Here is a 27981-nt window from a genome sequence, read left to right on the forward strand (position 1 = left end):
TGGTGATTGGTTACCTAGTGAGCACTGGAACGGAGAGAGACCTGTGGCAGAGGAAGGGAGAGTGTTATGTGCATATTTGATCCAGGGTAGGTACCTGCTCCAAGAACTGGCATCCCTGGACGCCATGCACCTGAGTGCAACCTCCAAAGCCTGGTTCACCCATTCTGCCTGGTTGTTGGTCTGTGGGTGGAAGCCTGAGGAGAGACTACAGGTGGCCCCAATGAGTTTGCAGAAGGCTCTTCAGAACTGTGCAGTGAACTGAGGACCCCAGTCAGAAACAATGTCAGTAGGCAGACCATGTAGGCAGAAAACGTGGTGGACGAGTAGTTCTGCGGTCTCTTTGGCTGAGGGAAGCTTGGGCAGAGGAATGAAATGGACAGTCTTAGAAAAATGGTCAATAACGGTGAGGATACATGTGTTGCTACCTGAGTTGGGGAGTCCTGTGATGAAGTCCAGGGCGATGTGAGACCAAGGTCGATGTGGAGTCGGGAGGGGTCTTAGCAAGAGAGATGATGAACCCCAGGAATGAGACAGAGCCTTGGTGGAACTCGCTCTTCTCTGCCGAACGGCTTATTCTCCAGCAGGCGTTGAAGAACCTGCCGGACGTGACCCCGATGTTCCTCCAGGGAGCGAGAGAAAATCAAGATGTCATCCAGGTAAACAAAGACAAAGGTGTTAAAGTCTCTCAAGATGTCATTAACTAACGCCTGGAATACCGCAGGCGTGTTAGTCAAGCCGAAAGGGACTACGAGGTACTCATAGTAGCCTGTGGTGGTGTTGAAGGCCGTCTTCCACTCGTCCCCTTCCCTGATCCTAACTAGGTGATAGGTGTTGCGTAAGTCCAGATTAGTGAACACCTTAGCTCCCTGGAGTAGTTCGAAGGCTGTGGTCATGAGCAGTAGTGGGTAGCGGTTCTTGACCGTGATGGCTTTGAGACCTCGATAGTCAATGCAGGGGCAGAGTGACTTGTCCTTCTTCTCCACGAAGAAGAATCCCACCCCTGCTGGGGAGGAGGAAGGGTGGGTGATCCCAGCTGCCAGAGACTCCGTGATGTATTTCTCCATGGCTTGTTTCTCAGCGGGGGAAAGAGAGTAGAGACGTCCCTTGGGTGGCGCCATCCCAGGCAGGAGGTTGATACCACAGTCATAGGGCCTATGAGGGGGAAGGGACACTGCTTGGGTCTTACTGAAGACAGGCTTGAGATCCAGATATTCCGGAGGCACATGAGAGAGGTCGGGAAACTCGCTGGCTGAGGGCTGTGGTGGTTTGGTGAGAGGCAGAGCAGAGTTCAGGCAGGAGGCCAGGCAGGAAAGACTCCAGCCTAAGATGGTGTGGTCAGTCCAGTTTAAGTGGGGGTTGTGCTGCATCAACCAGGGTAATCCAAGAATAACAGGAACGTGAGAGTTTTTCATGACGTGAAGTTGTATCGTTTTGGAGTGAACTCCTTAGGGTGAGCGGGGTGGTGAGGTGAGTGATGGTGGTCAAGCCAGTGCCATTGAGTGTCAGGACGGTGAGAAGGACCTCGAGGGCGAGTAATGGGATTCCAAGATCCTTGGTGGTGGCGGAGCAGATCAGGTTCCTGTCCGCCCCCGAGTCGAAGAGTGCCTGAAGATGGTGATGCCGGTTGTTGAGAGTGATGATAACGGGGAGCAACGGTCAATCACCAGGGGACTGGTTCCGAGCATTGCCCAGTATGCACTCAGTATGCTTGGGTGTCATGAAGATAATCAGTCTATGGATGGCTGGCCACTTCATATTTGCCTTGGTGCAAATACCATTAGATCCATCAGGGATAGTATTACTGTCTTTCAACCTTGTTTGCCCAGGGAATTTGCAAGGAAAGGGAGACCATTTGCAGAATTTGATCAATGGAAAGCTACTGAATTTCACACATTTTTGCTGTATACTGGGCCTGTAATCTTAAGAGGAAATCTCCCAGACATGCTGTATAAGAATTTTTTTGATTCTGTTTACCAGTATTTCAATACTCTCTGAGATGTGTATGTCGTATTGTGACTATGCTAATACACTGCTGAGAACATTTGTGGAACACTTGGGTGTTATCTATGGCCAAGAGAACCTCATATACAATGTTCATTCTCTTATACATATTAGTGAGCAGTGCAAAAGATCAGGAAAACTCCATGGATTTTCTGGATTCCCTTTTGAAAACCATCTTCAAGTTATCAAGAAGCTAATTAGGAAACCAAAGTTCCCACTACAACAAGTCATCCGCAGGTTGACAGAACGTATGCATTTTCAGTCAGTTGCAAAAAGAAAGGGTATTTTCTTTTTGTAGGCATCAGTATGGTCCATTACCCAGAGACATCACTGCAAATATGTGTTCGCAGTTTCAGCAAATACACCTGATGAAATTCATGTTAACAACAAAGAATCCTGATAATGCAGTGCTAATAAATAGAGATACATACATCATCAGAAACATATTGTGGTATAACCAAACTAGTGTGTGTGTGTGTGTGTGTGTGTGTGTGTGTGTGTGTGTCAAAAATTTTTCAAGAAAGAGCCCTTTTTCACCTATCCATTGGACTCAACGAACATAGTGTCTAGTCAGTCAACTTTCGGGGCAACATACTTGATGTTACCCACAAAGTAGTATTGCTTCCATATAGAGAACAATATGTATCAATGCCAATGCTACAGTAATTATCAAAAGCAAATTTCATTGTTTTAGGAATATTTATGAAGCTGTTAGCAACAACTAATGCATCAGTATGATGGAACTTAGCACGGGTGGACTTTGCATTTGTGGCAAACATGCATGATTTTCATGAACATATCCATGGTCCAAATAGAGGATACACTCTAAAATGTGACAAGTTGAGCTTACTTAAAAGAATCTAGGAAACTGATTACACTAAAAAAGGTAAGTAAATATAACTAATAATCTTAAGTTTACTTCATATCTACTTGTTAAGTTTACTTTAAATCTAACTGTATTTACTTAATTTTGTGAAGTTAATTAAACTTAAAAATAGCAAGTATAATAAACTTGATCTTTCTAAGTGTTACCAACTTAAGCCAAGTTAGTCTGACTTAACTGAACAGTTGTGTTTACTCAGTAGAATCTAAACCGATTACACTAAAAAAAATCAAGTAAGCAAAACAAAGAATGATAAGTTTGCAGGCTTATTTTATTATTGGAACAAAATGCAATTATGTGCATCTTAAGCCAAGGCCACTGTTTGTGGAAACAAATGAAATAAAAACAAATATGTAAGCCTTGTAAAATAACATATCTTTTTCTCTGACATTACTTCAGACTTCAACAAGGCTCCTTTTATCCCAATACCAATATTCAATTAAGCATCAGCCATGCTTTCAAGTTAAATGAAACACAAACAATGCATATGATTTGAACTGTAATAAACAAAACAAAATGCAAAAATAGGTGGATTTATACAGACAATCTGGGTATTTGAATTTCCCAAAGCTTCATGGCCACTATAGAAGTATCCCTTAAGATTTTGCAGTCACTATCCAGTATTTAAAACTGGGTGTATTAATGCTGGTATGGTCTGAATAATCTAGAACGTAAGATAATTTAAGCAACTCCAACCAATTCAACAAATAATTTCAAATGTATATTTTTCACAAAGACAGAAAATTGGTGCATCTAGTACAACTTAACTGGTAGTTAAGGCTCACTCAGTATTTAGAGCCATTCTCCATGCCAAAACAAAGACACAAAGGATATCTCCTAACCCATGGCCATAATATAACACTAGTACTATTCAGTTACGTAGGAAATCTGTTGTTTAGTTCACTGTTGTAATATGAAAGTGGAAGTAAACTTTCCATGAGAAAAGACATATCCTCTCACTTTTCTATTTTCATGTTGACTGCCATCAAATCTTTCTGTAACATCTATAACATTTAGGGGTGGTGTGTCCCAACATTTTAAAACAAACATTTGGATAAGTACACAAAGAGGTTCTTTGCAATCATCTGACTCATTCCCTGATTTCTCAAAATGACTCTGCTCTATTTTCAAAAGACTTCTAATGCCACTTACACTCAATCAAGCTTTTATTTCACAAACTAGTTTGGATTAATCAAGATGGGATTAAACCTCCAACCAATATCCCACAGACTGGGACACTATAGAAACTTCAGTATAACAAGTAACCAAAATCATCCATCTGTGACTGACTGTAACTTACTAAGAACTATGCAGGGGTTAGTTGCAAATATATGAGTTTAACACTCAAATTAAGTATATGCTTCAGGATCTCTTGCTATTTTAAGGATCTGCTGGCAGTACACCCACCTACTGCAAAAGAGCATTTTTCAAGCTCTGAAGTTTTGGTTTCACGTTACCTACACCTAGGTTGAGCATTACCCTCTGAATGAAGTCAAAGGTGTTATTTAGTCTTTTTGGATAATCCAAATGAAGAGTGTATATTAGTCCAAATGTAACACAAAATGCTTGTGCGTGGCTTCCAGTGTCATCCATGACGATATTACCTTCCAGTATGATAGCAATGCTGGAGGGTTCAAGGTGCAGGGCATGTGGACCTGGCTGCTGTCTGTCTTCAGGTACTGTATAACAGTCAATACCCCAACAGGAACTTGTGTGACATCTGCGATGGTATCAGTGTCCTGCAGATATAAAGAAAGGTTGTCTGTCTTCAAGCAGTAAAAAATAAATGTCACAAAAATGGCAGCAACTACTTTAAGTGAAGACACTTGAGGTCAGTGAATTTTGGCAGATCAAGCAGGGCATCTCTTATTGGCATTTTTGCTCATTCTAAGATCCAGAATGACCACAGCTAAACAGTTCTGCGCAATACACATGTAAGTCAGGTTGTTGCTCAGTTGGTTCTGGCTGTGGTCTTTCTGCCCAAATTAATTTACCAAATTTGTAAATGCTACTTTGAAGCAGAATAACAAAATGAAAGAGTTATGGGAGAGGTAGTCAATTATGATTTGCAGCATCATGTTTAAGTTGCATTATAATTTAAATGTACATTACAATTAATTTATATATTAGCACAAGCCATGGCACATTGACTCACTGTCATCGCTCTTCTCTCCTTTACATTTCTCTTTCCCTGTCACTGTTTTAAATTACTTATTACTCCTTTTAAAAGTAGCCTAATCAACCTCTTTTATTTTGTAATTTTGCTTCAAATTAGCATTTGCATCATGATTTATGTACTATAGCTAACAGTATAAATTATCGTGTGAATGACATGATAATGGCAGTTTTAGTTAGCTGCCTTGGCTAATGTTAGCTAACAATAGCATTAGCCTAGTTATCTCCAGAGATGTTTGTAATATCTATGTTCAGAAAAAAATGTCCTGCCAAAAATGTAGTTGTAAGTAATGAAATTATAGCTGACAATTGAAAGACTTTGAATAACTTACCAAGAGACCCAGAAAATGTTGTTTTCTTCCAAAGTTTTTGTCCATGCAGTTTCTGGAAACTTCTCTTGCACTGCTCTACTGTGCATGTGCACTGCTGAGCCTCTGTGTTCACTCCAGGAACAGAATGTTACAAGTCCAATTTACTCCGATGAACTTAGTTTTAAACCTCCTTAAGGAAAAATGAGTACATACACTCCATGAGTTAAATCAACAGGATAGGGACAGATAAGTAAAGTACACTATTATTGTTATACAACATGGAATCGCATGCCATATTGTTATACAAACTAAAATCTTTACCAATGTCTACCTTGAAACTTACTGTTTTCAAATCATTTCAATTGATTAAATCAAATTGCTTACATTTTAGCTTAAACTTAAGTTTACAATTATAATATGCTATTTTCAACTCATCTCATCTCATCATCTCTAGCCGCTTTATCCTGCTACAGGGTCGCAGGCAAGCTGGAGCCTATCCCAGCTGACTACGGGCGAAAGGCGGGGTACACCCTGGACAAGTCGCCAGGTCATCACAGGGCTGACACATAGACACAGACAACCATTCACACTCACATTCATACCTACGGTCAATTTAGAGTCACCAGTTAACCTAACCTGCATGTCTTTGGACTGTGGGGGAAACCGGAGCACCCGGAGGAAACCCACACGGACACGGGGAGAACATGCAAACTCCACACAGAAAGGCCCTCGCCGGCCCCGGGGCTCGAACCCAGGACCTTCTTGCTGTGAGGCGACAGCGCTAACCACTACACCACCGTGCCGCCCGCTATTTTCAACTATCAGAATAAATAGTTTCTCTTATTTTCAGAAAATTTCATTCCCAGAAGTAACAAAATTTAGGACAACTTTCTCCTTTTCACTTTCAGATCATCCAAGATGTATGCAATAATACACTTTGCTACAACAAATGAAGTTGAGGTAGTCCCAAAGTCATGGGTGACTGGCGAGCAGTGTCGATGGCCAAATAACTTAAAAAGCAGTGCGTTGCTCAAAGCCATAGAGTTTAGAAGGCCTACAGAACCTGAGTGAGAAGTCTACACACCTGTCAGGATTATGAAAGAAACAGGCATGTACACATGAAACAGCAATTTCTTATTTATATTACAAAAAGCCAGTTGGATTTGCCCATATAAAAGATGTAAATAATAGAAACTCTTTTTTTCAAACAATCAATCAATCAAAATTTATTTATATAGCCCTTTACAATAACCAAAAGGTACCCAAAGTGCTTTACATCGAAGCCAAAAACACTAAAACACAAAACACATAAAAACACAGTACATAAAAACACAGGTTTTGACTGCGGAAGGTGCCACAGTGCTGCAGGTTATTAAAAGCCTTTCAGAAGTACATAAAATAGAACAGATGAAACAAATTTTTTAATGATAATTTGCCACCATTTCTCTATACATATGTGTCGTGAGTCATTATTCCCCAGGAAATGCATGTATGCCATAATATATACAAGTGAAACATTTATCAACAATGCCCTTGTTCTTCCAGATATACATATGCAATATTGTGTCCCTGACTACAACCGTGCTTGTAAGAAGTGTCAAAGGATCAAAGAACATATGAGCACTGATTTGGACACCACAGATCTTGACGGGGTAGAAAGAGGTAAGAATACAGTGGTGCTTGAAAGTCTGTGAACCCTTTAGAATTTTCTATATTTCTGCATAGTAGTAGTAGGCATCTGTCAGTCTCGGGAGACTATGGAAATGCGCTCAGAGATGACATCCTTGAGCAGCGGCGGTTGTGACTATGTAGTCCTATCCTTGAGTGACAGTCCTGCTAGCAGCTCATGCAGATAAAGCTGTAGCAGTCTGTATTGGTGGTGGTGCTTTCCTGCGCTGCCATTTCTCTTTGTATTTGATGGCTCTTCCCCACCTTGCGTATTAAAACACGAACATTGATTTAGTGTCAAATGCGTGCATTCGAGCATATTGGACAAGTAACAACTTTCTAAGCATGGATTTTCATGTTTTCAAGCTCTTTACACATTATCATCATACAGGTCATGCAGGGGCACACTGGGGCAAAAAAGTGGCCCAGGAATTTAGTACCTGACTGGCCCACTCAGGTGCCAGGGCGGCAGATGATGGCGGCGGATGCTGGAGGCAGATGATGGAGGTGGATGATGGTGGTGAATGCTGGAGGCAGATGATGGAGGAGGATAATGGTGGTGGATGCTGGAGGTGGATGATGGCGGTGGACGCTGGAGGTGGATGATGCGGCGGATGCTGGAGGTGGATGATGCGGCAGATGCTGGAGGCGGATGAAGGAGGCAGATGAAGGAGGTGGATGATGGTGGTGGATGCTGGCAGTGGATGCTGGCGGTGGAACAAATATGTTCACATATGTGGGAGACAAAAAATATGCATGTAAGCATTATTGAAGGGATAATGACATAATTTAACCTGAGGCCTTGATTAGAACAAATATATAATAGTTTTCATAGTTACTTAAAATGGTCTGCAATAGTTGCTTAATAGTGTGAAGATTGGTGAACATGTAAGTCACACTAATAATGATCATACCATAATAGTTAACATATCACCTTACTGAAGTAGCAATTTCTGCAGCAGCACACTTTTCTCTGCAACACCATCTATGATGTCCTCGCTATCCACCATCTTAAGAACATTTTGCTGAGTGGCCATGAGCATAAATGCCTCCAGGTGCTGCTGAGAGAGAGTGCTCCTGAGCCTGTCCTTGAATTTTAGCGTTAAAAAGCTGCGCTCGCATGCTACCTGTGTGACTGACAGAGTAAGCAGGAACTTGTATGCAAGGCCGATTATGTGGCATGCATCTGTCACGAGGTTGTACTTCCTCAGCATACGGTAGCAACACAATGGGCAGTCCTTGCAAGATGAGCACCATCTCCATCTCATTTTCAGCATCCTCTGACCAAACCTCTTTTGCTGTCTTGGTTGTGTATTCCTCAAATATTGAGGCCTTCAACTTATCCCACTGTCCTGCCAGACTGAGGAGCTTACTCTGTAAATTGGTGACCGTTGCCCTGTCATCAAATGGTAGTAAACATTTGCTCAGATCTTTGAGTGCTGTCTCTGGGAAACCACTTGAATATGGTTTTACCGGGCTGAAGTTTTTGGGTCAAGAAGAGCCAAATCAGCATACAAGGTGCCAATTTTGAGGAATTGCTGGTGCATGCTCTCGAGCGATCGTATGGGCGCTGTGTGAGATGGCTGCCTCTCCAGTAGCTCTGTAGTTTTTAGCTCTTTAAACCTCTTTTATACTTTTATGCTCTTTTAAACCCTTTTTTACTTTTTTGCTCTTCTTACGAAGACATAGTGTGTTTAACTATATAACATGGATATATTTAACTTGAACACGCAACCAGGAGCCAGTTTTCTCACTTATTCGAGAGAGGAGCTGCTGGCCCTGAAAACAATGGGATGAGCCAGGATACGACACCCCATCCCGGTGGAGCTGAGGAGGAAACCCAGGGGCTGCAAGGCTGGAGCTAAGCTAAAGGCTAGGCTAGCGGACAACCAGCGGCGCTACAAACCATCCATTGTCTCCGTTATCATGGGGAATGTGAACTCGCTGCCGAATAAAGTCAACGAGCTTTCCGCTCTGAACAACCAGCAGATTTACCAGGAGAGCAGCTTATTTATCTTTACGGAGACATGGCTAACACACCTTGTAAAGGATGCTAACGTGGACCTGCGGGGATTCACTGCTGTGAGAGCCAACAGAGACACTAACACATGCGGGAAAAGCAAAGGTGGGGGACTCATCATTTATGTTATCAATCGCTGGTGTAACCTGGGACATATCTCCATAAAGACAGTGTTATGTTGCCTGGACTTGGAGCTGCTAGCCGTTAGCCTGCGGCCATATTATCTGCTGAGGGAGTTCAGTCACATGATCACCATCTGTGTTTACATTCCTCCGAGGGCAGATGCAGCTGCTGCATGTGAGAGGATTCACTCTGTCACAGCAAGGCTGCAGACACAGCACCCTGAGGCATTTATCATCATTTCTGGGGACTTTAATCACGCTACTTTGGACTCTACTTTGGCTGCTTTTTACCAGGCTGTGGATTGTCCAACAAGGAACAACAGGATAATTGACTTGCTGTATGCTAATCTGAGGGATGCATACCTCTGTATGCATCCCTCCCCCCACTAGGGAAGTCTGACCACAACCTGGTTCTTCAACAGCCGAAGTACACCCCCCTGGTTCAAAGGCAGCCTGCAACAACTCCATCAGGAGGTGGTCCCCTGAAATGGAAGATGCCCTCAGAGACTGCTATGACATCTTGGACTGGGATGTGCTGCTTAGCCCACACTGTGAGGACATAGAGGGGCTGACACACTGTCTGACAGATTACCTTAACTTCTGTGCAGATGTGGTCTCCCCCGCTAAGACTGTACAGTGTTTCCCTAATAACAAGCCATGGGTAACACAGGAAGTCAAAGCTGTCCTCAACAGGAAGAAGGCCGCCTTCAGGAGCAGGGATAGGGAGGCGATGAAAGCAGCACAACAGGAGGTGAAACGCTGCATGAGGGAAGCTAAGGACAGCTACAGGAGAAAGGTGGAGCAGAAACTGAAGGAGAACAGCATGAGGGAGGTCTGGGAAGGTGTGAAAACCATCACAGGCCACAATACAAAGACCAGAGTCATTGAGGGGACAGTGGAGAGGGTGAACGAGTTGAATGACTTCTTCAATCGGTTCAACCAGCCCATGTCCCCCCCACCCTCTCCCACACTGCAGCCATCTCTCCTTCTTCCCTCAACACACCTCCCCCTAGTCATCACAGCAGCCCCCTCCTCCCCCACCTCAATACAGTCTCCTCCATGCATTACTGCAGACCAGGTTAGAGGTCAACTGAAGAAGCTTCACCCCAGGAAAGCAGCAGGCCCGGACAAGGTGTGTCCACGACTACTGAAGACCTGTGCTGCTGAACTGGGTGAACCACTCCAACGCATCTTCAACCTCAGTCTGCAGCTGGGGAGAGTACCAACCCTCTGCAAGACATCATGTATCATTCCAGTTCCCAGAAAGAATCGGCCCAGCGAGCTGAACGAATTCCGACTGGTGGCACTCACTTCACATCTGATTGTGGCAGCTCTTCCTCAACCTCCTCAGACCCCAGGTACAACATGTCCAGGACTGTCTGCAGTTTGTGTACCGGACAGGTGTTGGTGTGGAAGACGCCATCCTCTACCTGCTACACTGAGCCCACTCGCATCTGGATAAGGGAAATGGCACAGTGAGGATCCTCTTCTTGGACTTCTCGAGTGCCTTCAACATCATCCAGCCCCTACTGCTTCAGGACAAACTGAACAGGATGTGAGTGGACCCCTGCCTAGTCACCTGGATCTCCAGCTACCTCACTGACAGGTCGCAGTATGTCAGGCTGAAGGACATTACATCTGACACTGTGATTAGCAGCACTGGAGCACCCCAGGGCACAGTGCTGGCCCCTCTTCTCTTCACCCTGTACACCACGGACTTCTGCTACAACTTGGAGCTGTATCACATTCAGAAATTTGCTGATGACACAGCAATCGTTGGGTGTATCAATGACGACAGAGAGGAGGAGTATAGGAGCCTGGTGAGGGACTTTGCTGTGGTGCAACAGGAACCATCTGCACCTCAACACCTCGAAGACCAAGGAGCTGGTCATTGACTTTGGGAGGTCCAGACCAAGGTCATGACCAGTTCTGATCGAGGGAGTCGAGGTAGAGGCTGTGGATTCCTACAAGTACCTCAGGCTGTGGCTGGACAGCAAGCTGGACTGGACTTGCAACACCAATCACTTATATAGGAAGGGACAGAGCAGGCTATACTTCCTTAGGAGGCTGCGGTCCTTTAACATCTGCAGGAAACTCCTGTGGATGTTCTATCAGTCTGTGATCACCAGTGTCCTGTTTTACACTGTGGTGTGTTGGGGGGCAGCACATCCAAGAAGGACACATTCAGGCTGGACAAACTGATCAGGCGGGCCTGCTCTGTGGTTGACATGAAGCTGGACTCTCTGGTGATGGTGGCAGAGAAGAGGTCTATGGACAAACTATTGAACATCATGAACGATGTCAGTCACTCTCTGCACACTGTCATCAGCAACCAGAGGAGCCTATTCAGTGACAGAATGCTCCTTCCCAAGTGCAGGACGAACACACTCAAAAACTCCTTTGTCCCTCACACCATCAGACTGTACAACTCCTCTCTGGGGGGGAGAATGGGTAACAGGAGGACAGAGGACGGGAAGGAGCAGTAGCCTAGCCTAACAGTAAGCAATACTGGACAATATGCAATATAATGTGCAATATAAAGTGCAATATCTTTCCTGCTTCCCCCCCACACACACACTTACCCTAACCCCACTTCTCTCCCCTTCCTCTCTTCCCCATATCTTATTCTTTTATATTTGTATATGTAAATACTTAATTTATTTTAATTTATCTAGAAGTTTTTCTCTAGGGCGGCACGGTGGTGTAGTAGTTAGCGTTGTCACCTCACAGCAAGAAGGTCCAGGTTCGAGCCCCGTGGCCGGCGAGGGCCTTTCTGTGCGGAGTTTGCATGTTCTCCCCATGTCCGCGTGGGTTTCCTCTGGGTGCTCCGGTTTCCCCCATAGTCGAAAGACATGCAGGTTAGGTTAACTGGTGACTCTAAATTGACCGTAGGTGTGAATGTGAGTGTGAATGGTTGTCTGTGTCTATATGTCAGCCCTGTGATGACCTGGCGACTTGTCCAGGGTGTACCCTGCCTTTCGCCCGTAGTCAGCTGGGATAGGCTCCAGCTTGCCTGCGACCCTGTAGAACAGGATAAAGCGGCTACAGATAATGAGATGAGATGAGTTTTTCTCTATTTCTTTTCTCTGTTTATCTGTAATGATACTGCTGGAATCTTAATTTCCCTGAGGGAACCCTCCCAAAGGGATCAATAAAGTTTTATCTAATCTAATCTAATCTAGTCAATGACTGTATCCATGATGCGATTGTGGACATTGATTCTGTACAATGCCTCTGTGTCAGACACAGTCTCATCTTGGGACATCTCTCCAGGCATGTATTTCTTTCTTCAACCCCTTTTTGGTGGCAGAGCAGCCTCAACCTCCAGCTCTGTTTCTCGTTCTCTTTAAGTATCTCATTGTTGGCCCACTGGATGAATGTGTTCTGCATAACCTCTGTGTAAATTGCTCCTCTCATGTTCTTCCACTCTCTGATGTGTTTCTGGTTTGTCATGCCAGTGATGAACAAACTGCTATCTGTAGCCTTAGCAAATGCCATACAAAGGAAACAGAAGAGTGCTTGTCTGTCTTCACTGTCTGAAAGCCATTTCCTATTTGTGCCATCTTTGCAAGAAAAAGCTCTCTGCACTATCGCCTTCTCTGCCTTCTGCTGGGGATGATGACTCAAGAAATAATCTAAGTCCTCTGGTTTTGGCCTTGTAAAAAATCAACTTTTGAACAGAGAGCACTGACTTCCTGGGCTTGGCTTCCTCTAGCAGTAGCTGGATCATCTTCAGTCTAAATAAGAGATTAGTACTGTTAGTATTGTTTTAGTAAACCACTAAACCAAACTATCAGTAAAATATAATTTTTTTTGATAATAGGGCTAAGATGGTTAAAAAATGTTATGTTGTTAGTATACTAGGCCTAGCAGTACTAGTGTAGTCCATACACAATAATAATGTTTTTACAGCCAAACTAGCCTAAATGCGTTGTGCTAAAAAGTTAGCAAGCTAGCTAAATAATGTTATAACATTACAGCTGCCCACCTGAGTAGCATCCCCCTCCGGGTCATGTTGTCCTCCAGACGGCGACGCCATGAGAGCTGCAGGTGCTGCTGAGGATGGTGCAGATGATGCAGCAGCAGAAAATATATTTGTCAATTATTTTAAGTTCGTTTCTTAGACAAGGATATTTTTTAAGCTTGTTACCTTGTTAACAGTTTCGGTGAGAATCTCCCGCCTTCTTCAGAAACAGTCACCCCAGGATATTTACGCTGTCAATGCTATTGCTTTCCATCCAGTCATGGTGACTGTTTCTGAAGAAGGCGGGAGATTCTCGCCGAAACTGTTAACAAGGTAACAAGCTTAAAAAATATCCTTGTCTAAGAAACGAACTTAAAATATTTGTAATAGTTAGACATAATGAACATCCACTATGTAATATATTTGTCAGTTTCTGACACTTGGCCGCATCTGCTTGTAGTGTGTGCCTTTTCTTTTCTCTTAATTTTTGTGCTCCTCCCTTGCGTTTCTTCTCCATTTTTGCATGGCAGATTAATTGATTGACTGATGAAGAGGGAGAAGGGGGCCCGACCGAAACCCTCGGCCTTTGGCTCGGCTGTGATTGGGCAACAGCCCCACGACTGACGCCCATGTAAGCCAAGGCTGATTATCCAGACACTAGAGAAACTGTTAACATTGCTTATCATATTAAAGGCCAGCGCAACTGTATTTTTTTTTTCTCTGCCGGCCCACACTGAACCACTGGCCCACCGGGAAAACTCCCGCTACTCTCGATGGCCAATCCTCCCCTGGCCTCCAGCATCCGCCACCATAATCCACCTCCAGCATCTGCCGTATCATCCACCTCCAGTGTCTGCCGCCATCATCCACCTCCATCATCTGCCTCCAGCATCCACCACCATCATCCTCCTCTATCATCTGCCTCCAGCATTCACCACCATCATCCACCTCCAGCATCTGCCGCATCATCCACCTCCATCATCTGCCTCCAGCATCCGCCGCCATCACCTGCCCCCCTGGCCCCTGAGTGGGCCAGTCAGGTACTAAATTCTCAGGCCACTTTTTTGCCCCAGTCCGCCCCTGTATACAGCCGTATCTGCACCTCAAGCAAACGTTTGACAGCAAACACTGATTCTGTGAGAATTGAGTGCATTCGAGCATATCTGACAAGTAACAACTTCCTAAGCATGGATTTTCAAGTTTTTGAGGCCTTTACACATTATCATCATACCGGTCATGTTTAACTGTATAAGCACATCTGAAATGAGTTTTCAACAAAATACTGTGAAAAGCAGTTGTTCAGAGTGGGAAAACACACTTTGTGTGCATTAAAACAGCTTTCCTAGTGCAGGAGCGCCTTCAGTCTCTCTGTACAGCCGTTTCAGCGTATAAAGCAAACGTTTGACAACGAACATTGATTTCGTGTCAAATGCGTGCATTTGAGCATATTTGACAAGTAACAACTTTCTAAGCATGGATTTTCATGTTTTCGTGGTTTTAACACATCATCATACTGGTCAAGTTTAACTGTATAAGCACATCTGAAATTAGTTTTCAACAAAGTACTGTGAAAAGCAGTTGTTCAGAGTGAGAAAACACACTTTAGATTAGATTAGATAAAACTTTATTGATCCCTTTGGGTGGGTTCCCTCAGGGAAATTAAGATTCCAGCTTATTTATCATTACAATTTATCATTACAGATAAAAAGAGAAAAGAAATAGAGAAAGCTTCTAGATAAATTAAAATAAATTAAGTATTTACATATACAAATATAAAAGTATGAGATATGGGGAAGAGAGGAAGGGGGAGAAGTGGGGTTAGGGTAAGTGTGTGTGTGTGGGGGGGGAACAGGAAAGATATTGCACTTTATAAAGCACATTATATTGCACATTGTCCGGTATTGCTTATTATTAGACTAGGCTACTGCTCCTTCCCATCCTCTGTCCTCCTGTTACCCCTCCTCCCCCCTAGGTCTGATGGTGTGAGGGACAAAGGAGTTTTTAAGTCTGTTCGTCCTGCACTTGGGAAGGAGCATTCTGTCACTGAACAGGCTCCTCTGGTTGCTGATGACGGTGTGCAGAGGGTGACTGGCATCATCCATGATGTTCAATAGTTTGTCCATAGTCCTTTTCTCTGCCACCGTCACCAGAGAGTCCAGCTTCACGGTGACCACAGAGCCGGCCCGCCTGATCAGTTTGTCCAGCCTGGATGTGTCCTTCTTGGATGTGCTGCCCCCCCCCAGCACACCACAGTGTAAAACAGGACACTGGCGACCACAGACTGATAGAACATCCACAGGAGTTTCCTGCAGATGTTAAAGGACTGCAGCCTCCTAAGGAAGTATAGCCTGCTCTGTCCCTTCCTGTATAAGTGATTTGGTGTTGCAAATCCAGTCCAGCTTGCTGTCCAGCCACATCCCGAGGTACTTGTGGGAATCCACAGCCTCCACCTCGACTCCCTCGATCAGAACTGGTCATGACCTTGGTCTGGACCTCCCAAAGTCAATGACCAGCTCCTTGGTCTTCGAGGTGTTGAGCTGCAGATGGTTCCTGTTGCATCACTTAGCAAAGTCCCTCACCAGGCTCCTATACTCCTCCTCTCTGTCATCCCTGATACACCCAACAATTGGTGTGTCATCGGCAAACTTCTGAATGTGATACAGCTCCAAGTTGTAGCAGAGGTCCGTGGTGTACAGGGTGAAGAGAAGAGGGGCCAGCACCGTGCCCTGGGGTGCTCCGGTGCTGCTAATCACAGCGTCAGACGTGATGTCCTTCAGCCTGATGTACTGCGACCTGTCAGTGAGGTAGCTGGAGATCCAGGTGACCAGGCAGAGGTCCACTCACATCCTGTTCAGTTTGTCCTGAAGCAATAGAGGCTAGATGGTGTTGAAGGCACTCAAGAAGTCCAAGAAGAGGATCCTCACTGTGCCATTTCCCTTATCCAGATGCGAGTGGGCTCAGTGTTGCAGGTAGAGGATGGCGTCTTCCACACCGACACCTGCCCGGTACACAAACTGCAGACAGTCCTGGGTATGTTGTACCTGGGGTCTGAGGAGGCTGAGGAAGAGGCGCTCCAACGTCTTCATCAGATGTGAAATGAGTGCCACCGGTCGGAAGTCGTTCAGCTCGCTGGGCCGATTCTTTTTGGGAACTGGAATGATACATGATGTCTTTCAGAGGGTGGGCACTCTCTCCAGCTGCAGGCTAAGGTTGAAGATGCATTGGAGTGGTTCACCCAGTTCAGCAGCACAGGTCTTCAGTGGACACACCTTGTCCGGGCCTGCTGCTTTCCTGGGGTGAAGCTTCCTTAATTGACCTCTGACTTGGTCTGCAGTAATGCATGGAGGAGTCTGTGTTGAGGTGGGGGAGGAGGGGGTTGCTGTGATGACTGGAGGGAGGTGTGTTGAGGGAAGAAGGAGCGATGGCTGCAGTGAGGGGTAGGGGGGATGTGGGCTGGTTGAACCAATTGGAAAAAGTCAGTCATTCAACTCATTCGCCCTCTCCACTGTCCCCTCAATGACTCTGCTCTTTGTATTGTGGCCTGTGATGGTTTTCACACCTTCCCAGACCTCTCTCATGCTGTTCTCCTTCAGCTTCTGCTCCACCTTTCTCCTGTAGCTGTACTTAGCTTCCCTCACGCAGCGTTGTACCTCCTGCTGTGTTGCTTTCATTGCCTCCCTAGCCCTGCTCGTGAAGGCGGCCTTCTTCCTGTTGAGTACAGCTTTGACTTCCTGTGTTACCCATGGCATGTTGTTAGGGTAACACCATACAGTCTTAGCGGGGGAGTCATTCATGAGGTTTACATTTATGGTTTTACATCAAATTTCTCAACTATCGGATTGATTGCAATTAAAGTTAGTACAGTCAGTCTTGTTCTGTTAAAGGATTGGGTATGGGTCATCTCTCCGCTAAGTTTGGTGCAAATCATCTCATTCACGGTTGTGTAATCCTGAGGACTATTCTAGTATTCTAGTTTTAAATTTGCACATGCTTTGCACATGTTCCAGTGTTTTAAATAAAGAATTTAATATTTTTTGAATAATTGTTTCAGTTTGGATTGAATTTCAGCAGAATATTTTTTTTTAAATTACAGTACCAAATTTTACAGTAACCAACTGTATTAGATAATTACAGGAACTGTAAAAGTGAAATATAGTACTGTAAATCTAACTTACAGTAACTTACAGGCAACAGTGTTGCAGTACTGTGAAAAGCACTTGTTCAGAGTGGGAAAACACACTTTGTGTCACCGAGTGCATTAAAACAGCTTTCCTAGCTCAGGAGCACCTTCAGTCTCTCTGTACAGCCATTTCAGCATCAAAAGTAAATGTTTGAAAACGAACATTGATTTTGTATCAAATGCATATATTTGATAAGTAACAACTTTCTAAGCATGGATTTTCAAGTTTTCAAGGTTTATACACATTATCATCATACTGGTCATGTTTAACTGTATAAGCACATCTGAAATGAGTTTTCAACAAAGTACTGTGAAAAGCAGTTGTTCAGAGTGGCAAACAACACTTTGTCACCGACTACATTAAAACAGCTTTCCTAGCTCAGGAGTGCCTTAAGTCTCTCTGTACAGCCGTTTCAGCACCTAAAGTAAACATTTGACAAAGAACAGTGATTTCGTGTCAAATGAGTGCATTCGAGCATATTTGACAAGTAACAACTTTCTAAGCATGGATTTTCATGTTTTCGAGGTATTAACATGTGTTAATCATCATACTGGTCATGTTTAACTCTATAACCACATCTGAAATGAGTTTTCAACAAAGTACTGTGAAAATCACTTGTTCAGAGTGGGAAAACACACTTTGTGTCACCGAGTGCATTAAAACAGCTTTCCTAGTGCAGGAGCGCCTTAAGTCCTTCTGTACAGCAGTTTCAGTGCCTAGACAAACATTTGACAATGAACATTGATTTCGTGTGAAATGAGTGCATTCGAGCATGTTTGACAAGTAACAGCTTTCTAAGCATGGATTTTCAAGTTTTCAAGGTTTATACACATTATCATCATACTGGTCATGTTTAACTGTATAAGCACGTCTGAAACGAGTTTTCAACAAAGTACTGTGAAAACCACTTGTTCAGAGTAGGAAAACACACTTTGTGTCACCGAGTGCATTAAAACAGCTTTCCTTGCGCAGGCGCGCCTTCAGTCCTTCTGTACAGCCGTTTCAGCGCCTAAAGCAAAAGTTTGACAACGAACATTGATTTCGTGGGAAATGAGTGCATTCGAGCATATTTGACAAGTAACAACTTTCTAAGCATAGATTTTCATGTTTTTGAGGTCTTGACACATTATCATCATACTGGTCATGTTTAACTGTATAAGCACATCTGAAACAAGTTTTCAACAAAGTACTGTGAAAAGCAGAAAAGCTTTTTTTCTTTTTTTGTAATTCTGTTTGTTTTGTGTTGATGTCTGTTTTATGTTATGTGTGGACCCCAGGAAGATTTGCTGATGTCTTTGGCATCACCAAATAAAATAAAACAAAAAAAATAAAATAAAAAGCACTTGTTCAGAGTGGGAAAACACACTTCGTCACCGAGTGCATGAAAACAGCTTTCCTTGTGCAGGAATGCCTTCAGTCTCTCTGTACAGCCGTTTCAGCGCCTAAAGTAAACGTTTGACAACGAACATTGATTTCGTGTCAAATGCATGCATTTGAGCATATTTGACAAGTAACAACTTTCTAAGCATGGATTTTCAAGTTTTCAAGGTTTATACACATTATTATCATACTGGTCATGTTTAACTGCACATCTGAAACGAGTTTTCAACAAAGTACCAAGGTTATTATCGTCAACAAAAATGAACAAAATACCAAAAACTAAAATTGAAAAAACATTTCTGTTAACTGAAATAAAAACGACAATTAAAAGAAAAAACGATAACTAACTGAAACTGTATTGTGCGTTTACAAAAATAATTAAAGTGTACTGAAATTATAGATAAAATTTCCTTCATTTTCATCTTCATAAGCCTTTTGGATTAATATGAAATTGATTTATTTCGCTCTAGCAGTTTTACTGCTGGCGGCACCATACGGCACCTCACGGTCCGTCACTTTTTGTTCAGTCGGCTTGTGCTCACCACGTTACCTGGCAAAATGGCGACGACTAAAGTTGGGAGAACGCGGCAGAGTCCTATATGGAATTTTTTTGACTATGACAGCGAGAGAGATAAGAGCAAGTGCATTGTAGAAACAGGTGACAGAATTTGTGGGATACTTCTCAAGGGAAAACCCCCCCCACAAATCTTAAAGTCCATTTGAGAAGCTCGCATAAGACAGCTAATCGCGAGTGCCTTGACCAAGTAGCCTCTCTTATTAGTTCCCCTGAAAGACAAGCAACATCACGGCCAAGTAGCACCGGGAAGCAGGAGACAACCATAATGGACTGCTTTCACCGTCGGCCAAACAGCTGCTGGTTAGTACAACCCCGTTTCCAAAAAAGTTGGGACAAAGTACAAATTGTAAATAAAAACAGAATGCAATAATTTACAAATCTCAAAAACTGATATTGTATTCACAATAGAACATAGACAACATATCAAATGTCGAAAGTGAGACATTTGGAAATTTCATGCCAAATATTGGCTCATTTGAAATTTCATGACAGCACCACATCTCAAAAAAGTTGGGACAGGGGCAATAAGTGGCTGGAAAAGTTAAAGGTACAAAAAAGGAACAGCTGGAGGACCAAATTGCAACTCATTAGGTCAATTGGCAATAGGTCATTAACATGACTGGGTATAAAAAGAGCATCTTGGAGTGGCAGCGGCTTTCAGAAGTAAAGATGGGAAGAGGATCACCAATCCCCCTAATTCTGCCCCGACAAATAGTGGAGCAATATCAGAAAGGAGTTCAACAGTGTAAAATTGCAAAGAGTTTGAAGATATCATCATCTACAGTGCATAATATCATCAAAAGATTCAGAGAATCTGGAAGAATCTCTGTGCATAAGGGTCAAGGCCGGAAAACCATAGTGGGTGCCCGTGATCTTCGGGCACCCACTATGGCATACAGGCATGCTTCTGTATTAGAAATCACAAAATGAGCTCCGGAATATTTCCAGAGAACATTATCTGTGAACAGGCGGCACGGTGGTGTAGTGGTTAGCGCTGTCGCCTCACAGCAAGAAGGTCCTGGGTTCGAGCCCCAGGGCCGGCGAGGGCCTTTCTGTGTGGAGTTTGCATGTTCTCCCCATGTCCGCGTGGGTTTCCTCCGGGTGCTCCGGTTTCCCCCACAGTCCAAAGACATGCAGGTTAGGTTAACCGGTAACTCTAAATTGACCGTAGGTGTGAATGTGAGTATGAATGGTTGTCTGTGTCTATGTGTCAGCCCTGTGATGACCTGGCGACTTGTCCAGGGTGTACCCCGCCTTTCGCCCGTAGTCAGCTGGGATAGGCTCCAGCTTGCCTGCGACCCTGTAGAAGGATAAAGCGGCTAGAGATAATGAGATGAGATGAGATTATCTGTGAACACAATTCACCGTGCCATCCGCCGTTGCCAGCTAAAACTCTATAGTTCAAAGAAGAAGCCGTATCTAAACATGATCCAGAAGCACAGACATCTTCTCTGGGCCAAGGCTCATTTAAAATGGACTGTGGTAAAGTGGAAAACTGTTCTGTGGTCAGATGAATCAAAATTTGAAGTTCTTTATGGAAATTAGGGACGCCGTGTCATTCGGACTAAAGAGGAGTAGGACGACCCAAGTTGTTATCGGCGCTCAGTTCAGAAGCCTGCATCTCTGATGGTATGGGGTTGCATTAGTGCGTGTGGCATGGGCAGCTTACACATCTGGAAAGACACCATCAATGCTGAAAGGTATATCCATGTTCTAGAGCAACATATGCTCCCATCTAGACGACGTCTCTTTCAGGGAAGACCTTGCATTTTCCAACATGACAATGCCAAACCACATACTGCATCAATTACAGCATCATGGCTGCGTAGAAGAAGGGTCCGAGTACTGAACTGGCCAGCCTGCAGTCCAGATCTTTCACCCATAGAAAACATTTGGCGCATCATAAAACGGAAGATTTGACAAAAAAGACCTAAGACAGTTGAGCAACTAGAATCCTATATTAGACAAGAATGGGTTAGCATTCCTATCCCTAAACTTGAGCAACTTGTCTCCTCAATCCCCAGACATTTACAGACTGTTGTAAAGAGAAAAGGGGATGTCTCACAGTGGTAAACATGGCCTTGTCCCAACTTTTTTGAGATGTGTTGTTGTCATGAAATTTAAAATTATCTAGTTTTTCTCTTTAAATGATACATTTTCTCAGTTTAAACATTTGCTATGTCATCTATGTTCTATTCTGAATAAAATATGGAATTTTGAAACTTCCACATCATTGCATTCCATTTTTATTTACAATTTGTACTTTGTCCCAACTTTTTTGGAATCGGGGTTGTAAATACGCAGGAACGCCACAAGCGGGAGGATGTACTGGTAAATATGTTTATTGAGACTGGGATGTCTACACGACTATGTGACTCAATTGCTTTCAAAAAGTTCAACTTTTCTCTCGAACCAAAATTCAAATCACCCGGTGCTGCAAGAATGATTAATCTTATTGGAGCTAAGATGGATGAGGCAAAGCACAAATTGAAAGAGATCATAAAGGATGTGAGGAAGCTGACCCTCTGTGTAGATGGTTGGAGCAAGAGAGGATTAACAGCGTCTTTCATGGGTGTGTCAGCATGTTTTTATCATCCACCCAGAGGCCAGGTTTACCATGCTCTGCTTAACCTGCACTGAATCGAGCACCCACACACTGGAGAGACCATTGCTCGCTGCATTGATGAGACATTGGATGCATGGGGTATAGACCCTTTTCACGTGACGTCACGACAAACGCGGCCGCAATTTTGGACATGTACTACCAGTAGTTTACCACAGCCAACATTGAGGAACGGCAGCAAAGAAAGTGTTTATTTTCAGCAAGACTTCCATCATGCCACTATATTGTTGTGCACCTGGATGTAGTAACCATCAACAAACAAGGCAAGGTTTATCATTTTATTGGATCCCGACGGAGAAGATGGATAGCGGCCATTAACAGATTGGCAGCCCTCAGCACACCAACGCTTGTGTAGTGACCACTTTGTTGGAGGTAAGACGAATAAAATTAGCCAGAAAAGGCATTACATTACTGTTAACATTCTGTGGCGGCGAGTGTGTAACCAAATAGGCTAAAATAACCCATTGTAACCTCTTTGTTCTTCTGTAGTAGCTATTAGCTAACGACATTAGCTAGCGTTGTGTTCCTTTGGTGTTGGTAGACTGTAGGACAGATCAGAGGCAGTGTCCTACAAACAGCGCTTAATTTGAGGGGGAGCAAGCTGGAGCGTGCTCCGGAACCTCGGGCGTTGGCTCCGGCAGCTATTTACACTGGATCTGGTGATCCGACACCTCTTTTGACTATGTAACAAAAAAAATCCCAAATAATTACATAAAAAAATGCAAGTTTATTTAGTGTTAATGTCTGATTTTGATATCTGTCTTGTTGGTGATTTCTCTCATGAAACGACATCCACAAAATATCTGCAGATGAACTTAATTTGCAGTGTTATTACAAAACATGCCCAGAAGCGCAGCGCCGCGCCGCGCCCCCCCTTTTTTTCCGCACCGGAGCCGCTCATCCTCTGCGCTCCGGGACCTCCCACTTTACAAATTAAGCACTGCCTACAAATAAGTGTTCAAAACAAGAGGAACATGTATTTGTCTCTTAAATCCAGGCCGTTCACTGTAATCTGTAACAATGGTTGGAGAAAGTAATGGCAAATAGTGAGTGCACAAACCATAGAAGGTAAACTGTACACAGCGCCAGGGCAGTGTGATGGTATGTCTACTTTTAGATTGTGTTAGCTTATCAATGAACACACTCGTCACTCGACGAGTTTCACGTCTTTACAACGGATACTTAAATGTGTGTTAGGTATTATTGTTGCAGTCTAAGCAGTCATTGTAGCAGCTAGATGAGCGAGAACCGAAAGGGTCTGTGCCATAAACCGTTATTTCTGTACGGCGTTGCTAATGTGTCGTTACTGTTGTTATTTCTCCCTCTGCTCGCCCTGTAAATGCCCTACGTCACTGGATAGCGAAGATGTTTTCTGCATCTCGCTCTTTTTTCTTGTATGTTCTCCGTTTGTCGCCTTCCTCGCATTCAAACCAATTCGAGCTGAAGTCCGTTACATGTCCAAAATGGTGGTCGCATTTACAAAGGTCACGTGACTGAAAAGGGTCTATAGGAGAAGACAAGGTGCTGCTCATTGTGACAGATAACGGCTCCAACATCATCAAAGCTGTGCAGCTGCTTAGGGACAGAGGCCAAGAACAAAGTGAGGAGTCCACAGATGGTTCACGGCCTCAGCCAGGAGGTGCTGGAGATGGTCTGGATGAATTGTGGATCGAATCAGAGTCAGAGGAGACAGATGAGGAGGATGAGGAGATTGGAGAGACTGAAGACCTTGGTGAGTGAGGTTATAGTGCCAAATACATTAGTCCTATTGATTTTTATATATATATATATATATATATATATATATATATATATATATACACACACAGTGGTGCTTGAAAGTTTGTGAACCCTTTAGAATTTTCTATATTTCTGCATAAATATGACCTAAAACATCATCAGATTTTCCACACAAGTCCTAAAAGTAGATAAAGAGAACCCAGTTAAACAAATGAGACAAAAATATTATACTTGGTCATTTATTTATCGAGGAAAATGATCCAATATTACATATCTGTGAGTGGCAAAAGTATGTGAACCTCTAGGATTAGCAGTTAATTTGAAGGTGAAATTAGAGTCAGGTGTTTTCAATCAATGGCATGACAATCAGGTGTGAGTGGGCACCCTGTTTAATTTAAAGAACAGAGATCTATCAAAGTCTGATCTTCACAACACACGTTTGTGGAAGTGTATCATGGCATGAACAAAGGAGATTTCTGAGGACCTCAGAAAAAACATTGATGATGCTCATCAGGCTGGAAAAGGTTACAAAACCATCTCTAAAGAGTTTGGACTCCACCAATCCACAGTCAGACAGATTGTGTACAAATGAAGGACCATTGTTACACTCCCCAGGAGTGGTTGACCAACAAAGATCACTCCAAGAGCAAGGCGTGTAATAGTCAGCAAGGTCACAAAGGACCCCAGGGTAACTTCTAAGCAACTGAAGGCCTCTCTCAAATTGGTTAAGGTTAATGTTCATGAGTCTACCATCAGGAGAACACTGAGCAAAAATGGTGTGCATGGCAGGGTTGCAAGGATAAAGCCACTGCTCTCCAAAAAGAACATTGCTGCTCATCTGTAGTTTGCTAAAGATCACGTGGACAAGCTAGAAGGCTATTGGAAAAATCTTTTGTGGATGGATGAGACCAAAATAGAACTTTTTGGTTTAAATGAGAAGCGTTATGTTTGGAGAAAGGAAACCACTGCATTCCAGCATAAGAACCTTATCCCATCTGTGAAACATGGTGGTGGTAGTATCATGGTTTGGGTCTGTTTTGCTGCATCTGGGCCAGGACGGTTTGCCATCATTGATGTAACAATGAATTCTGAATTATACCAGCAAATTCTAAAGGAAAATGTCAGGACATCTGTCCGTGAACTGAATCTCAAGAGAAGGTGGGTCATGCAGCAAGGCAACGACCCTAAGCACACAAGTCGTTCTACCAGAGAATGGTTAAAGAAGAATAAAGTTAATGTTTTGGAATGGCCAAGTCAAAGTCCTGACCTTAATTCAAGTGAAATGCTGTGCAAGGACCTGAAGCGAGCAGTTCATGTGAGGAAACCCACCAACATCCCAGAGTTGAAGCTGTTCTGTATGGAGGAATGGGCTAAAATTCCTCCAAGCCAGTGTGCAGGATTGATCAACAGTTACCGGAAACGTTTAGTTGCAGTTATTGCTGCACAAGGGAGTCACACCAGATACTGAAAGCAAAGGTTCACATACTTTTGCCACTCACAGATATGTAATATTGGATCACTTTCCTCAATAAATAAATAACCAAGTATAATATTTTTGTCTGAGTTATTTAACTGGGTTCTCTTTATCTACTTTTAGGACTTGTGTGAAAATCTGATGATGTTTTAGGTTATATTTATGCAGAAATGTAGAAAATTCTAAAGGGTTCACAAACTTTCAAGCACCACTGTATGTGTATGTGTAATATATATATATATATATATATATATATATATATATATATATATATATACCCCTCCTTGAACTGCCACCTTATTGTGGTGGAGGGGTTTGTGTGCTTGAATGATCCTAGGAGCTATGTTGTCGGGGGCATTATGCCCCTGTCAGGGTTTCCCAAGGCAGACAGGTCCTAGGTGACAGGCCAGACTAAGAGCAGTTCACCAAAACCCCTATGGAGAAAAATCCGAGGACCGTGACGTTGCCCGGGATGACGCAGCCGGGGCCCCACCCTGGAGCCAGGCCCGGGGTTGGGGCTCATATGCGAGCGCTTGGTGGCCGGGCCTTTGCCCATGGGGCCCGGCCGGGCTCAGCCCGAAGAGGTGACGTGGGCCCGACCTCCTGTGGGTTCACCACCCACAGAGGTAGCAGTAGGGGACTGGTGCAATGTGGATTGGGTGGCAGTCGAAGGCAGGGGCCTCGACGACCTGATCCCCGGACACAGCGGCTGGCTGTTGGGACATGGAATGTCACTTCGCTGGGGGGGAAAGAGCCTGAGCTTGTGCGGGAGGTTGAGAGGTACCGGCTAGAGATAGTCGGGCTCACCTCCACGCACAGCTTGGGCTCTGGAACCCAGCTCCTCGAGAGGGGCCGGACTCTCCACTTCTCTGGAGTCGCCTGTGGTGAGCGGCGGCGGGCTGGTGTGGGCTTGCTTATAGCTCCCCAGCTCAGCCGCCATGTGTTGGAGTTTACCCCAGTGAACAAGAGGGTCGCCTCGCTGCGCCTTCGGATTGGGGAGAGGGCTCTTGCTGTTGTTTGTGCCTATGGCCCAAATAGCAGTATAGAGTATCCGGCCTTCTTGGAGTCCCTGGGAGAGGTACTGAGGAGTGCTCAGACTGGGGACTCCATTGTGTTACTGGGGGACTTCAATGCTCACGTGGGAGATGACAGTGACACCTGGAGGGGCGTGGTTGGGAGGAACGGCCTCCCCGATCTGAACCCGAGTGGTGTTTTGTTATTGGACTTCTGTGCTAGTCACGGTTTGTCCATAACGAACACCATGTTCGAGCATAGGGGTGTCCATAAGTGCACGTGGCACCAGGACACCTTAGGTCGGAGGTCAATGATAGACTTTGTAGTCGTTTCATCTGATCTCCGGCCCTATGTCTTGGACACTTGGGTGAAGAGAGGGGCTGAGCTGTCAACTGATCACCACCTGGTGGTGAGTTGGATCCGCTGGCGGAGGAGGAAGCTGGACAGACCTGGCAGGCCCAAACGTATGGTGAGGGTCTGCTGGGAACGTCTGGCCGAGCACTCTGTCGGGGAGGTCTTTAACTCCCACCTCCGGGAGAGCTTTTCCCAGCTTCCGAGGGAGGCGGGGGACATTGAGTCTGAGTGGACCATGTTCTCTACCTCCATTGTGGACGCAGCTGTTCAGAGCTGTGGCCGCAAGGTCTCCGGTGCCTGTCGTGGCGGCAATCCCCGAACCCGGTGGTGGACACCGGAAGTAAGGGATGCCGTCAAGCTGAAGAAGGAGTCCTATCGGGCCATGTTAACCTCCAGGACTCCCGAGGCAGCTGACGGGTATCGGCAGGCCAGGCGTGCTGCAGCTCGGGCAGTTGCGGAGGCAAAAACTCGGAACTGGGAGGAGTTTGGGGAGGCCATGGAGAAGGACTATCGGTCGGCCTCGAAGAAATTCTGGCAAACCGTCCGGCGCCTCAGGAGGGGGAAGCAGTACTCTGCCAACACTGTTTACAGTGCGGGTGGGGAGCTGTTGACCTCGACTGGGGACATTGTCGGGCGGTGGAAGGAATACTTTGAGGATCTCCTCAATCCCACCGTCATGTCTTCCACTGAGGAGACTGAGGCTGATGACTCAGAGGTGGACTCGTCCATTACCCAAGCCGAAGTCACTGAGGTGGTTTGCAAGCTCCTCGGTGGCAAGGCACCGGGGGTGGATGAGATCCGCCCTGAGTATCTCAAGTCTCTGGATGTTGTGGGGCTGTCTTGGTTGACACGCCTCTGCAACATCGCGTGGCGGTCAGGGACAGTGCCTCTGGAGTGGCAGACTGGGGTGGTGGTCCCTCTTTTTAAGAAAGGGGACCGGAGAGTGTGCCCCAATTATAGGGGAATCACACTTCTCAGCCTCCCAGGGAAGGTTTACTCCAGGGTACTGGAGAGGAGAATTCGACCAATAGTCAAACCTCGGATCCAGGAGGAACAATGCGGTTTTCGTCCTGGTCGCGGAACACTGGACCAGCTCTATACCCTTCATAGGGTGCTCAAGGGTTCATGGGAGTTTGCCCAACCAGTCCACATGTGCTTTGTGGATCTGGAGAAGGCATTCGACCGTGTCCCCCGTAGTATTCTGTGGGGGGTGCTTCGGGAGTATGGGGTTCGGGGCTCTTTGCTAAGGGCTGTCCGGTCCCTGTACGAACGGAGCAGGAGTCTGGTTCGCATTGCCGGCAGTAAGTCAGACCTGTTCCCAGTGCATGTTGGACTCCGGCAGGGCTGCCCTTTGTCACCGGTTCTGTTCATAATTTTTATGGACAGAATTTCTAGGCGCAGCCAGGGGCCAGAAGGAATCCTGTTTGGGAACCACAGGATTTCATCTCTGCTTTTTGCGGATGATGTTGTCCTGTTGGCTTCTTCAAACCAGGA

Source organism: Neoarius graeffei, chromosome 5 (assembly GCF_027579695.1).
Source record: "Neoarius graeffei isolate fNeoGra1 chromosome 5, fNeoGra1.pri, whole genome shotgun sequence".
NCBI lineage: Eukaryota > Metazoa > Chordata > Actinopteri > Siluriformes > Ariidae > Neoarius > Neoarius graeffei.